Genomic DNA, 13,550 nt, shown 5'->3' with positions numbered 1-13,550 from the left:
CATTGCGCCAATGGCACACTCACAACATCAGTATCGCACTGCGACGTGCGGACGCTAAGCATTGGTCACGTCAAAATGGTGGTGTCCATCTGTATAGGGCCCCACCATTTTGACATATGGAATACTTGCTAGGGTTGCGGGGTGTCAGTGACGCCCTGAGGCAACCCTAGCATGTCATCAAGACATGCCACGAGGCCCGTCTATACTGGGCCTGTATTAGCTTCTGGTCTCCCCTAGGCCTAAAAACACTTAAGAGGGCCAAAATTGTAGCAAAAAATATGCTTGAGGAAGCATGGGAGGCATTTTTAGCAAAAAAAAAAAAAGGAGGGATGTGGGACACCCCTAAAATTGGTCAGGAAGGACACATGTGGGCCATGAGCTACACTTCGTTCACCTTAGTGTATGGCTGGGTTTCTGCCAGACCTGGAAGAAGTTTGACTGCTGATTTCTCAGCAAGAGATCCTATGGTATAATTCAAGCACACCTTCATAGAAGATAAGCAAATTGCAGACCATTTCCAAAGTTTTCTTCAACCTTAACCATCTCAGACTTTCTAGTATGTATAGTCAGTGAGATGAATAAGATCGCTAGTGAAAAACCTGGCTCTTTAGCGCAGTTAGACGAAGTGTGGCATGCAGGCTGCATGTGGCCCACTGGGAAAGTCAATTTTTGGCCCTCCAGATGCTTTCTACATGGTTTGGAGGGTATTTTCCTCATTAATTTGCTCCTTCATGCTATTTTACACTAAGGACAGGCCTTAATAAAAACAAGATCTTTTCCTGTTGTTAAAAAAAAGCTCTGTTAGGCCTAAAAATGGTGAAAATGCTCCCATGTTACCTAAGGGGCATTTGAGGACATTTTTTTAATTGAGGGGATGTAGTGGAGTACATATTGGCCCTATAAAGTCTCTTGGGGTAATGTGGCCCCCTAACCTTACACTGTTGCTCAGCTATGCTGTAATGGTTGTGTGGACAAGGGAATTCAGCAGTTGCAGCTTGTATGACAAGTTTGTATGATGTGCTGATATTCCCTCTTTTCAGAACTATTAAATTTATGGGAACCCTGTCCTGATTTTCACCTGGCAATCCTACATAGGAAATAACTAATTAAACTCAGTTATGTTAGAAATTAAGTTAGAAAATCTATAACAAGGGGGGCAATTTAATTAATAATGTTTTTCAACTTAATTGATTGACTTAGTTGGTCTCTCACCATTAATTTATTCCTAGAATTAAATTGTTAATTAAAGAATTAATGAATTTATTAAATAAGAGACTAACAAATTTTATGTTGTCTGCTTGGCTCTTTAACAAACAACAATGGCTATCAGTCTTTGTTTTTGCTTAGGATAAGAGTATGTTAGTTCAGTTGATTATCAAATGAAAAGATTTTAAAGGAGTAAATGGTCAGGGCATCTTGGAAGGGGGTAATTGATTTTACATCCATGTGAAGGACCACATAGATGCTCCTTATCTGTACTTGGAAACAAAGCCCTTTATCACACCAGGCTCTTCTCCCGTTAAAATTGCATTTTTCAAAAGGGTGATGCAGTTAGGACTATGCTGTTCTTTATCGCACTTGTGTAATTTTTACAGAATTACAGCCTATGTTTATGCCATTACATGCAACTTTTGGCACTGCCCACAAGTCCTGCCCAGTTTGTGCATAGTTTGCTGCACACAGAGAGACTCTCCCCACCAAATATAAATTAATACAAGTCTTTCATTTAAAAGGCCTTATTTTCTGCGGTATGGGAGAGACTTTCTGATTCTGGATAGACTAATCACTGGCAAATGAAAGTGATTAATCTATCATTGATTAATCTAGTCTGCTCAAGTCAGGAACACCTTCATCCCTGATCACTGGCAAGCAAAGGGCAAACAATATTTGACGCCCACCCATGGACCACCCAAAATTGAGATTAAAGTAGAATTCATTTATCATACTGCAAATGCTAGTACCACAGAAGCAGGAAAGGAGTCAGTAATCTAAAGAAAGAGGGAAGTAATGGACATCAAATTATAAGGGAAGGAAAAGGGTAATGCATGAGAATTTTTTTAGTAGAATAGATGAGAAATGGGGTTTTCAAAAATTCATGTAACTATTTCCTTCTCTCCAAGCTCAAGATAGGAACAAAGGGTGGAAAAGAGTAAAGCCATGAGTGGCATTTTTCAGCTTCATTCTGGTAAGCCTTTTACTGTAGGCTTTTAAATTAATGGAAATTTAATATAAAACATAATACTTAATTTCTACCTTCTAACCTAAATTTAATTAAATTAGATTATTTTAGCTTATTAACAATTAACTAAACCCATTAACCCTTTTTGACTACCATTTCCCTCTATGTGCACATTGAATATATGTGGTATTACTACCGCAGACTTCAACTGCAAATGTCACACATTCATTGCCATGTGTGAAAAGACTCCTATGAAATGCTGTATGCATCTGGTAGTTCTGTACATTGAGATAACTCTCTGAATTTGTAGTTTTATTCAAGATTGTTCTCAGTTATTACAAAGAACACATATTCAGTTTTTAACTTGTATGTTTGTTTGTGTATTTTTTGTTTTGTGCCTTTTTAGATACTGTATTGGATTTAATACTTTTTTAAGGAGGGGAGGGTATTAGGGATTTTATATGTTCTGTATTTTTAACTTTGTTAGCCGCCCCAATTGTTCTCAGAGGGGCGGGATACAAATAAATTTTATTATTATTATTATTATTATTATTATTATTATTATTATTATTACATATAGATTGGGGTGGGGGCACAACTTTCTGTTTTTCTGCTCCAGACATCCATAGGCATTCATTGTACAGACGCTAACCTAACCTCTAAGAAAGACTTAAAATATATAATGTCTTCCAAGGGTGCACCATTATGATAAGAGTCAGCTGCCTTATTATGTATAGAGGAAGGAGTACTTTTTTTTGGCAATGGATATATTCAGTTCATGGTTTTCTAACTGGAATTCCACAAGTTCATATGAGCCTAAGCTTTACTGTTAGACCCAACTAGGTTGGTTGGTTGGTTATTTATTTATTTAATTTATATTCTACTTTTCTTCCAAGAAAGGATTCAAGATGGTTTGGAATAATTTTAAGAACAATTAAACTAAAACATTAGTTTACAAAAATTTAAACTAAAAAAGATTTTAAAAGATTAATCTAAAACATTAGTTTACAAAATTTTAAAAAGTATTAAATAACATTTAAAAAATAATTTAAAAATTAACACATTTAAGTATATACACCAGTAAAAGATTAAAAATACAGTACAACATTTTACATATTATACACATTGAATCAATCATTTTTTATTCGTGTTGTTCACAGGATCAGTGCATTCTATTACTGGTTTCTGATTGTCAGGAGCTCTTTGGTTATCAGTGACCATTTGCTGAGTTTTTGACTCAGATTGGCAGCATGAAGCTACTTCTGTATTGTGGCAGTTATTATGTGCCTTTATATGGACTCCAACTGGCAACCATATGATAGGGTTTTCTTGTCAAGATTTGTTCAGAGGTTTGCCATTGCCATTGCCTTCCACTTAGGTGGAGAGAGTGTGTTTGGCTGAGCGGATATTGAAATCCTTATCTCATGGTTTCTGAAAGGGGAGAAGAAGCTTTCTGAAAGGGGAGAAGAAATTATCTGATGGATTTTTGGAGTGAGGACAGCTGTGGTTGTAATACTCTTGAGAACAGATTTTCTGGAAGCTGATCTACATGGATATATATGCCCCCTATAACCAAATACATAAGATGATACTACAGTGGGCCCTTCACTTATGTGGGGGATGCATTCTTGTATGTAAGGGGAATTCCGAGTATGCTGGGGAAGAGTGCTGAGGATTCCACAGACAGCCAAAAGGACAAAGAGCAGATCAAGACAGAAGTATCCCTAGAAGCCAAAATGACAAGACTTAGACTGCCATACTTTGGACACATCATGAGAAGGCATGAATCATTGGAAAAGACAATAATGTTAGGAAAAGTGAAGTAAAAAGAGGGGAAGGCCACATGCTAGATGGATGGACTTTATTAAAGAGACCACTAATATGAGTTTTCAGGAGCTGGGCAGAGCAGAAGAGGACAGGGGGACCTGGAGATGTCTCATCCATAGGTCGCCATGGGTTGAGATAGAGATGTAAAGGCAGTTAACAACAAAAGCATAGTTATGGGAGTGTGGTTAGAATGTAACAGAATGCAGAAAGAAGGGCCCTAGTTTCAAAAGTAGCGTAAAGTGATACAGGTCTTTCAAGTAGGTGGTCTGTAGTATGGAGGCATGAAAGCAATGAATCTGTCTACCAAAAGAACACTTCATTGGAATCAGAACCTTTTCTGAGGAGAATTCTTTACTTGAATTACAGTCGTGAAAACCCGTTTATTAATATACATAGTGTGCTGAAAAACTGTTGTCTCTTTTATCTCTGCTAAAGGATTGGATTTGGTGAATATATCCCCATTCAGTTGGAATATGTGTTTCATTTGAACTAGTAAAATGACAGTCTTGGATAATGGTCTGTATTCTCTCATTCTGTTATAACCTATCAATATTAACCTCATGGTTCTTTTGTTTTCCTTTGAGGCTTTCAAATTTTTGATATTAGAAATTAAGACATGTTTACAAGAGAGCTTATGGAATTAAGCTGAATAAAGTAAAGAAGCCGACTTGGAATCATGTAAGACTTACATTTGCAAACAAGGAAGAATGAGTCTAGAAATATACTCACTTGTAAAAGTGACAGTGTGACATGTCTTCCTGTTTTCATATCTAGAAATAATAATAATAATTTAAAAAATAGGAACCTCAGATTTGTGGAGTCGAAGGCTTTCACGGCCAGCATCCATAGTTTTTTTGTGGGGTTTTCAGGCTATGTGGCCATGTTCTATAAGAGTTTTCTTCCTGACATTTTGCCAGCATCTGTGGCTGGCATCTTCAGAGAATGCTTCCTGAAAAAGAGTTGAGTAATACTGTGTCACCCTGGGAAAGGAGGAGTGATTTGCATGTATATTGTTTTGATGCTAATGGCAGGCCTCAGGCTGGGAGGATATGTAAAGGAGGATTCATGTCTGCTTGATTAGTGCTCGTTGTCTGCTGGGAAGCCCCTGACCCATTTTTCATTTGCTTTTGTTGAGTCTTCAGCTTGCTGTTTTTCAGGACTGGAAGCCAAATCTTGTTTACTTTCAGGGTTTCCTCTTTCCTGTTTAAATTGTCCAGGTGTTTGTGGACTTCAATGGCTTCCTTGTGCATCCTGACATGGTATTTGTTGGCATGGTCCAGAATTTCAGTGTTTTCAAACAACCTTATATGTCCAGGATGGTTTATAACATGTTCTGCTACTGCTGATTTTTCTGGCTGATCCAGTCTGCAGTGTCTCTCGTGTTCCTTGAATCTTGTTTGCACACTGTGTTTGGTGGTTCCCTATGTAGACTTGTCTGCAGCTGTATGGTATGTAGTAAAATCCTGTGGCTGTGAGATGGTCTCTCTTGTCCTTGGCTGAGCGAAGCATTTAGTGGATTTTCTTTGTCGGTTTTTAAACCATTTGAAGGTTGTGTTACCTCACCAGTTTCCCTATTCTGTCTGTGACTCCTTTGATGTATGGTAAAAATACCTTCCCTTCAGGTGGTTGTTTATCTTCCCTCATTTGGGTTTTTCTGGGTCTGGCTGCCCTTCTGATGTCTGAGCTGGAGTAACCATTAGCCTGTAGAGCTCGGTCCAGGTGCTTTGGTTCTAACTGAATGTCAGGAGGCACAGGGAAGCCATTGAAATCCACAAACACCTGGACAATTTAAACAGGAAAGAGGTATTGCACTTAGGGCGGAAAAATAAAATGCACAGATATAGGATGGGTGACACCTGGCTGAATGAAACTACGTGTGAAAGGGATCTAGGAGTCCAAGTAGACCACAAGTTGAACATGAGTGAACAGTGTGATGCGGCAGCTAAAAAGGCCAATGCTATTTTAGGCTGCATCAATAGAAGTATAGTGTCTAGATCAAGGGAAGTAATAGTGCCACTGTATTCTGCTCTGGTCAGGCCCCACCTAGAATATTGTGTCCAGTTCTGGGCGCCACAATTCAGAAAGGACTGGAGCGTGTCCAAAGGAGGGCGACAAAAATGGTGAAGGGTCTGGAAACCATGCCCTATGAGGAACGACTTAGGGAGCTGGGGATGTTTAGCCTGGAGAAAAGAAGGTTAAGAGGTGATATGATAGCCCTGTTTAAATATTTGAAAGGATGTCATATTGAAGAGGGAGCAAGCTTGTTTTCTGCTGCTCCAGAGAACAGGACCCGGAACAATGGATGCAAGCTACAGGAAAAGAGATTGCACCTGAACATTAGGAGGAACTTCCTGACAGTAAGGGCTGTTCGACAGTGGAATGCACTCCCTCGGAGGGTGATAGAGTCTCCTTCCTTGGAGGTCTTTAAACAGAGGCTGGATGGCCATCTGTCAGGGATGCTTTGATTTGGATTTCCTGCATGGCAGGGGGTTGGACTGGATGGTCCTAGTGGTCTCTTCCAACTCTACGATTCTATGATTCTATGATTCTATGATTCTATTCTAGGAAACCATGAAAGTAAACTAGATTTGGCTTCCAGTCCTGAAAAACAGCAAGCTGAAAACTAAACAAATGCAAATGAGAAATGGGTCAGGGGCTTCCCAGCAGACAACGAGCACTAATCAAGCAGACATGAATCTTCCCACCCTGAGGCCTGCCATTAGCAACAAAACAATATACATGCAAATTATTCCTCCTTTCCCAGGGTGACACAGTATTACCCAACTCTTTTCCAGGAAGCATTCTCTGAAGATGCCAGCCACAGATGCTGGCAAAACGTCAGGAAGAAAACTCTTATAGAACATGGCCACATAGCCCGAAAACCCCACAAAAAACTAACCTCAGATTTGTTCACTTATTGTCAGAGGTGTGCCTGATAGATGAGCTTCTAGTTTGTAGAAAGTTATCTAAATACTGAAATGAGGATTTATTCCCCCCCTCCCCCCGTATAGCTTTGTACATAGTTAAAGCAACAACACTTGTTTATAAAAACCTCTCCCACTGTTTTGGCCATCTTTGAACTGTGTGTTATGGAGCAGTTGGCAGAGGAATTTCAGGATATGATGACTTCAAAAGCTTTTTGCTGAAGACTTGCTTCCCTAATTACTTCATGCTATAGGGAGCAATTATATGTGAGTGGCTGCTTAGGAAAGTTCTGGAGCTATTTCTATTCCCAGGCTTAGGGGAACTTCTTTGGTTTACTGCAGGGACCCAAATCCCATTGCTATAGTGTAGTATATATGTTGGCATGTGGCAGGAATTTATAAAGAGGAAAAATATCAAGAAATGCATAATAAGCATTTGCCTTGGAGTACAGGGGCAAATGTTGCTCTGTTTGTCTGTATTGTAGCCATCTGAGATGTAAGTGTAGTTCTTAAATTTTTCAAAATTAAATTATTTTTCAAATACCTCCTCTACCTCTCCCTCCTCTTTTTATCCTGCCTTTCCCTCAATACTGGAATTTGCATGGGTGTATGTGCCTTCATGTTTCCTGACGACTTATGATAATTCTAGGATTTTATTCAGTCTTCCCTGTCAGAGAACTCAGGTGCAACAAAAAACTAAAAATCCCAGGATTCCATACCATTGTGCCATGGTTGTTAAAGTGTTATTATTTCTGAAGTGCCTATGCAACCATTGTTAAAAAACAAAAGATTAAAATCAACAAGACAGCACATCATTAAAAGCCCCTAGCTTGTTAGAACAGAATATTTTCCTTTGAAGCTGTAGAACAAAGGAAGGGAAGCATCCTAGCCTCTAAGGAGTGAGTTAGAATCTGGGAAGAGCTATTGAGAAAGTCCTCTCCCTTGTTCACACTTAACATACTTGGGAAGGTAGTAGGACTGAGAGAGAAGGGCTCTTCAAGACCAGCGATTAAGGCCAGCTTGGGGGTAGAGTCAGGACATCGCCTCCACATGATGCATGCCCCAACTCCGTCCCCAGGGTGCTGTGATGCCATGCACCAATCCACACAGCATGTGGCTATAAAGCGCTCCTCTGGTCCACATGATGCAGTGCTGAAGGCACGCTGTATAGCCACGGCGCAGCGGCTGTCATGCCCTTTCCAGGCACAAAAAGGAGCCACAGCTATCGTTCCCTGGAAGGTCGGATTGAGGCTGCGGCATATGGTTGCTGCAGCCCTGATCCGGCTAAGAAAGGGACGGTGTTGTGCCATCCCTTAGGGGCTGTGTGTACAGCCCTAGAGTCTCATGTGAAGATCTTAGAGCACAGCCAGAATGTATAGAGATATAACGATCCTTCAAATAGCCTGGACCTGAGCCATGTGTAAACAGAATTCTCTCTTTTGAGGGGATTGATGATGGAAGTTGAGCAAAGTGTCACTGATTTGGATCTGAATTCCATATCAGTTTTCTGCATACTTGTACCTCACATTAAAGTAATATTTCTAAAGTAATTCTGCTTTAGTGCTTTGTTTCTGGTTTTGATGCAACAGAGCTTGTTATCACTGGGCCTTTCTCGCCAAATTTTGGCTGACATCGCTTGGGAACTACCTTCCAAATTGCCTCTGCTTTTAATAACCTAATGTAGGAGAGCCAACTATGCAGCTAGCTTCTAAGAAAGGCACACAGGTATTGCCAAGATGTTCCAAGAGGACTTCAATATTACTGTATTTTTTTAGAATCATGTTAACATTTCAGACACAAAAAATTACTCGTGGGAGTACTTCCCTGCTTGGAAATTGTAGCAAGGGAAGGCTGTAGAAACTGATGCTGTTGCACAGATCTTAGCCTGGTAAATGCCTGAAAGAGAGACTGACTAGAAACCTTTATAAGCTACTATAAGCTTTCCCAAGGGAAAAATGGGAAGTAAGTGCATCAAATAAAAAACAGTGAGATTGTAGCAAGAAGCCACATTGCTGCGGAAGGTTCTCAGATGAGGGTACTCATTCCTCATGTTGATTCATTCTGTTTTCTTTCTCCTACACTGGGAAACAAGAAAATGGCAGCATTTGTGAGCATATGCCAATTTTCAAATTTAATGTAAGCAGGTATGCTTACATTATCTGGCAAAAGTCTCTGTGCAGTGGTTTATAGGTTTCTATTTTTAATATAGTTGATGTGCTTCCATTGTTCAGCCCATTACTGAGTGACAAGGTTTTGTGTGAATTGATCCTCTCTCCCTGCCTTCCTATCAATGCCATTGGGAAGAAAAACGTAATTGAAGCTATTGAAAGGTCACATAGCTAAATGGAGAACTTGTAATTTTTACTGCCTCTGTAATGCTGGTACAACTTGGATTGGGTTTGCCTTTGTGTCACTTTCTGCCAGGTTCATGATACAGACATTCCTAGGTATCTGGCAGTCAATCTCATGTGTGAATATTAATAATACATTACATTCTGCTTGAGGCATGGGCAAAGGAGCCCATTTTCTCTTGATCTGTACTTTCTATGCAAAACTGAATCTGTATCTGGCAGTTGCTAATTTTCCCAGTATTTTCAAAGAATTGTTTGGGCAGAACGTTAATGTTTAAAAACATGCTTTGTAGCAGTGGAAGAATACAAGTGTAATATAAAGAAGATATATTGGTGTTAAATTGCAACTGCCTTTGTTAATATATGCCACACACCTATTGCCTTTTCCATTTCTTGCCATTCACCACTCCCTCCAAATAAATAATTCTATAATGCCCTCATTGCTTAAAACAAACATATATCTGTGACTGATGTGACCATTTCAAACTCTTTGTGAGTGTTGGTTTTCTTTATTCTCTTGCAGACCTGAAACCAGGTGTATATAAAGATAAACATCTGTAATAATATTTCAAATTATTTGTAGAGCAAACATGGCATTCACTAGGATATCTGCTATTTCCCTGAGTTGATTTCATGGGGGTGATCTGTGGGAGGGGAGATTTACTTGGAATGAAGTTGTATGAAGAAAAGTTAAACTTGAAGAATAAAACAAGAATACAGTTTATGGGTAGGAAAGATATGTATTGTTTCCTGTGGAATAGAACGGACATGTGTGTGGATAAGAAGGATTTGTAATGTGATTGCTCAGGTTATTTTAATTTACTACTCAAAATTTAATCAAACGGCCAAGCAGATAGATCACCTAGATGGTTTAATAAATGTTGGGCCTTGTATGACCAAGCAGATAGGTTATTTATGTCTCATCCATGCTGCCGAAATGATCCAGTTTGACACACTGCCATAACTGCCATGGCTTAATGCTGTGGAATTTTGGGAACTGTGGTGTGTTGTAGCACCAGATCTCTCTGACAGAGAAGGCTAAGGGTCTCACAAAACTACAGTTTCCAGAATTCCACAGCACTGAGCCATAGTTAAAGTGATGGCAACCTGGATGATATCTGCAGTGCATATGCAGCCTGAGGCTATTTAATAAATGCTGGGTTTTGTATTTGGAGTAGAAGTAATACTTAATATTTTACCTTTTTCTTACATACCACATATATTCAACTATAAATTGACCTCATGTATAAGTCAAGGGCAGGTTTGAGAACCAAAATTATGGATATTGATATGACTCATGGATAAATTGAAGATAAAATTTAGGGACATGTAGCAAACAATGTAAAAGACACATTTACTGTCTTCATACATAAATGTCTTATTCATATCCTTCTCAGCCCAATTCCTCTAGGCACCCTTTTGAGGGGAAGTACCAAAGAGGTGCCACCACTGCCATTTCTCTGACCAACCATTCCAAAAGGGTAGAAGCAGCATCATGGTGGAAAGAGTAGAGGGGGTTGGTGCTTCTTTTGGCTGCTCCTAGGATGGAGTAAGCTCTTACCTTTTGCCACTCTACTCAGAGGAGGGGAAGAGTTAAAATACTTTGACCTGTGGATAAGTCAACCCAGCTTTTTGTAGTCAAAGTTTTGACTAAAATTTCTAGAATTATATGTGAGTATATACAGTAATTGCTTCTTGAGTGTTTTATGCCTTACAACTTGGGAAAAAACTTGTGTGGTTGAATGAAGATGTACATGTTGTAATGTCTGTGAGAAACATATTAAGAAGCAAACCAGAGAGACATTGACCTTCCACTTAAAGAATCAGTAATTTCTGTTGTAGCATAGGTTTGCTGGATGTAAGGGGTACAATACAGTGCGCTTGTGCCTTACACAGGGCACACTATATGTGACTTCAAGTTTACGCCGAAGCTGCGCAACAATAAAAGATAATGGTATGCATGCCCTTGGTGCGTGCACCACCCGGTGCTGCAAGTACATGCCCCATTGTTTTCAGTGGGTGCAAGCATACGCAGCATTCCCCTTACATGGGGGGATCCGGAATGGGCCCACTGTACTAGTCTTTGGGAGTGCTTCAGATGTCTACAGTCCTCTTCCATTAATACTTTGTGGTTTCTCAGCTTTTGGATGAGAGTATTTTCTATCTAAAAAGTTGAAATGCCTCTCTTAAGGCTGGTTCATGTCAGCAAGAGCTGTATCCTAAAATGTGCTGGGATTTTTTGTTCCATTTTTGTGTCTGTTGGCTTGGCCACAACTGGAATATTAATTCTTGCAGAAAAAGTCATACCTCTCATTGATTTTTTTCTACGTGTTTTGTTAAAAACTAAAATTGAAACAGATTGAATTAGCATTATCACCATGTGTGTGCAAGATACTCAGTGATTTGAAGATGCAAAATAGATTTATTGTGGTACAAAAGATAAGTCTTTAAATCCATTCCAGTTCCAGGTTGTAACACAACAAAAAGTGTCAGTGTCAGAATTGGTGTGTGTGTGTGTGTGTGTGTGTGTGTGTGTGTGTGTGTGTGTACGTACATGTATGACTACTTCTGCAGGGGTCTGAATGTCCCCTGAGAAATTCTCTGAAATTGAAACCAACCATTTGGGCAGACAGAAGTTTCTTACTTTTACTTTGTATCTGGTTTTAGGAAACTTCCTCAGAGGCATGCATTCTGACACATTGATTCTGAGTCACTTAAAAAACAAAACAAAACCTTTCTCTTAAAGGCAACTGAGGAGTGAGAATGGTTAAGCATAGAAATTATGCATCCAGGGAATGTTTCATTCTGCAGTCAAGAGTCCAAATTGCTTCCCAGATGTAAAACATATGCTTGACTTAACTGGTAGTATCACTCATGTAAGCCCCAAGGCAACAGACAAAAGTGTGAAGACAAAGAGGGAAGGAAGTCAGTACAATCCCACAGAATCCCTTAAAGGCTAAAAGTATCCATGGAAAATATAACACTCAGCAATAATAGGATATGGTTTCATCTGTCCAAATAACTTTTAGCAATTACTAAGTAAAGCAATGACTACTGCAATCCTTGGAAAGGGGGAGCCTCCTGCTTTGCAGTGCTACCGAGAAGGCAGAAACTGAATATTCCTCTAGTATTCTTATTTGTATTTTTTGTTTGCATTTATATCTCGCCTTAACTGAAGGGAACTCAAGGGGATGTACATGACCCCTGCATTTTTATTCTCACAACAACCTTGTGAGGTATGTTAGTCTGAAAGGTCATGACTAGCCTATGGTTGCTTGGTCAGCATAAGTTGTAATAAGAGACAAACTAGTAGAATTAAGTGTTAGGTGGAAAAAAAGTTACAAATCCAAAAAAAATTATAGGAAATAAATAAAAATGACAGTGAGATAGACTATAGCAAGGAACAGAGCCTGCCATTCAGTATGTTGATGACATTCAACCTGGTTTAACCTAGTCTAATGCAGTTTGACACTGCTTTAACTGCCATAGGTCAGTATGATGGAATTCTGGGATTTGTGGTTTGTTGGTACCAGAGCCTTCTGACAAAGAAGGCTAAATATCTCTCAAAACTACCTGTGGGGAGGGTTGACTGTCCTCTCTGTGGGGCTGCCTTTAACTCAGAAGCTGCAACTAGTGCAGAATGCAAAGAACACCATATAGACAGCACATTAATGCCAGTTTTAAGAGCCTATATGCACCTCATCTGAATTCAGGGTACTTGCAGTGACATTTATAGCCCTAAAAAGCTTGGGATCTTGATACTTGAGGGAGTGCTTCGCTCTGTATATGGGCCTGCCTGAAGATTTAGGTCTGTTGGGTGAGGCCCTCCTCTATATTCAGCCAGTGAAGTCAATACAGTGTAAGGGGACATGTATAGGGCCTTCTCAGTTATGGCACCCTGGTTATGGAATGCCTTTCCCATGGTGGCACAGTTGGCACCAAGACTCACTTTATTTAGGCTGCAAGTAAAAAACTAATCTGTTTATCAAAGCCTCGCAGCTTTTGCTGAAATTGTAACACACATAGTTTTAAACTGTTTTAATGTTTTAAATATGTTTTAACTTATTAATTATGTCCAGTGTATTTTTAGTTTATGTTAGCTCTGACTGAATCATTTATTAAGTGAGGGTGCTGTGTCGCAGTCCCTGAATGTTGGGTAAGATAATAAACCACCATTAGTGAGAAGTGCTGGGGTGGAGGGTGGAACCTATCCAGATCTTACAGGGTAAACAGAGGTCTCATACAGATAGGCCAAAATAAAGCTGCTTC

At 39.5% G+C, this 13,550-nt stretch overlaps 1 protein-coding gene across 2 annotated transcripts in view; it reads left to right on the top strand.

Annotated features, from left to right (window-relative positions):
- TAFA3 (TAFA chemokine like family member 3) overlaps positions 1-13,550 on the top strand; it is a 130,786-nt gene that overhangs the window by 47,149 nt on the left and 70,087 nt on the right. The window lies entirely within an intron of this gene.

The sequence above is a fragment of the Sceloporus undulatus genome, chromosome 4, assembly GCF_019175285.1.
Source record: "Sceloporus undulatus isolate JIND9_A2432 ecotype Alabama chromosome 4, SceUnd_v1.1, whole genome shotgun sequence".
Lineage (NCBI taxonomy): Eukaryota > Metazoa > Chordata > Lepidosauria > Squamata > Phrynosomatidae > Sceloporus > Sceloporus undulatus.
This window is presented reverse-complemented; position numbering and strand designations above follow the sequence as displayed.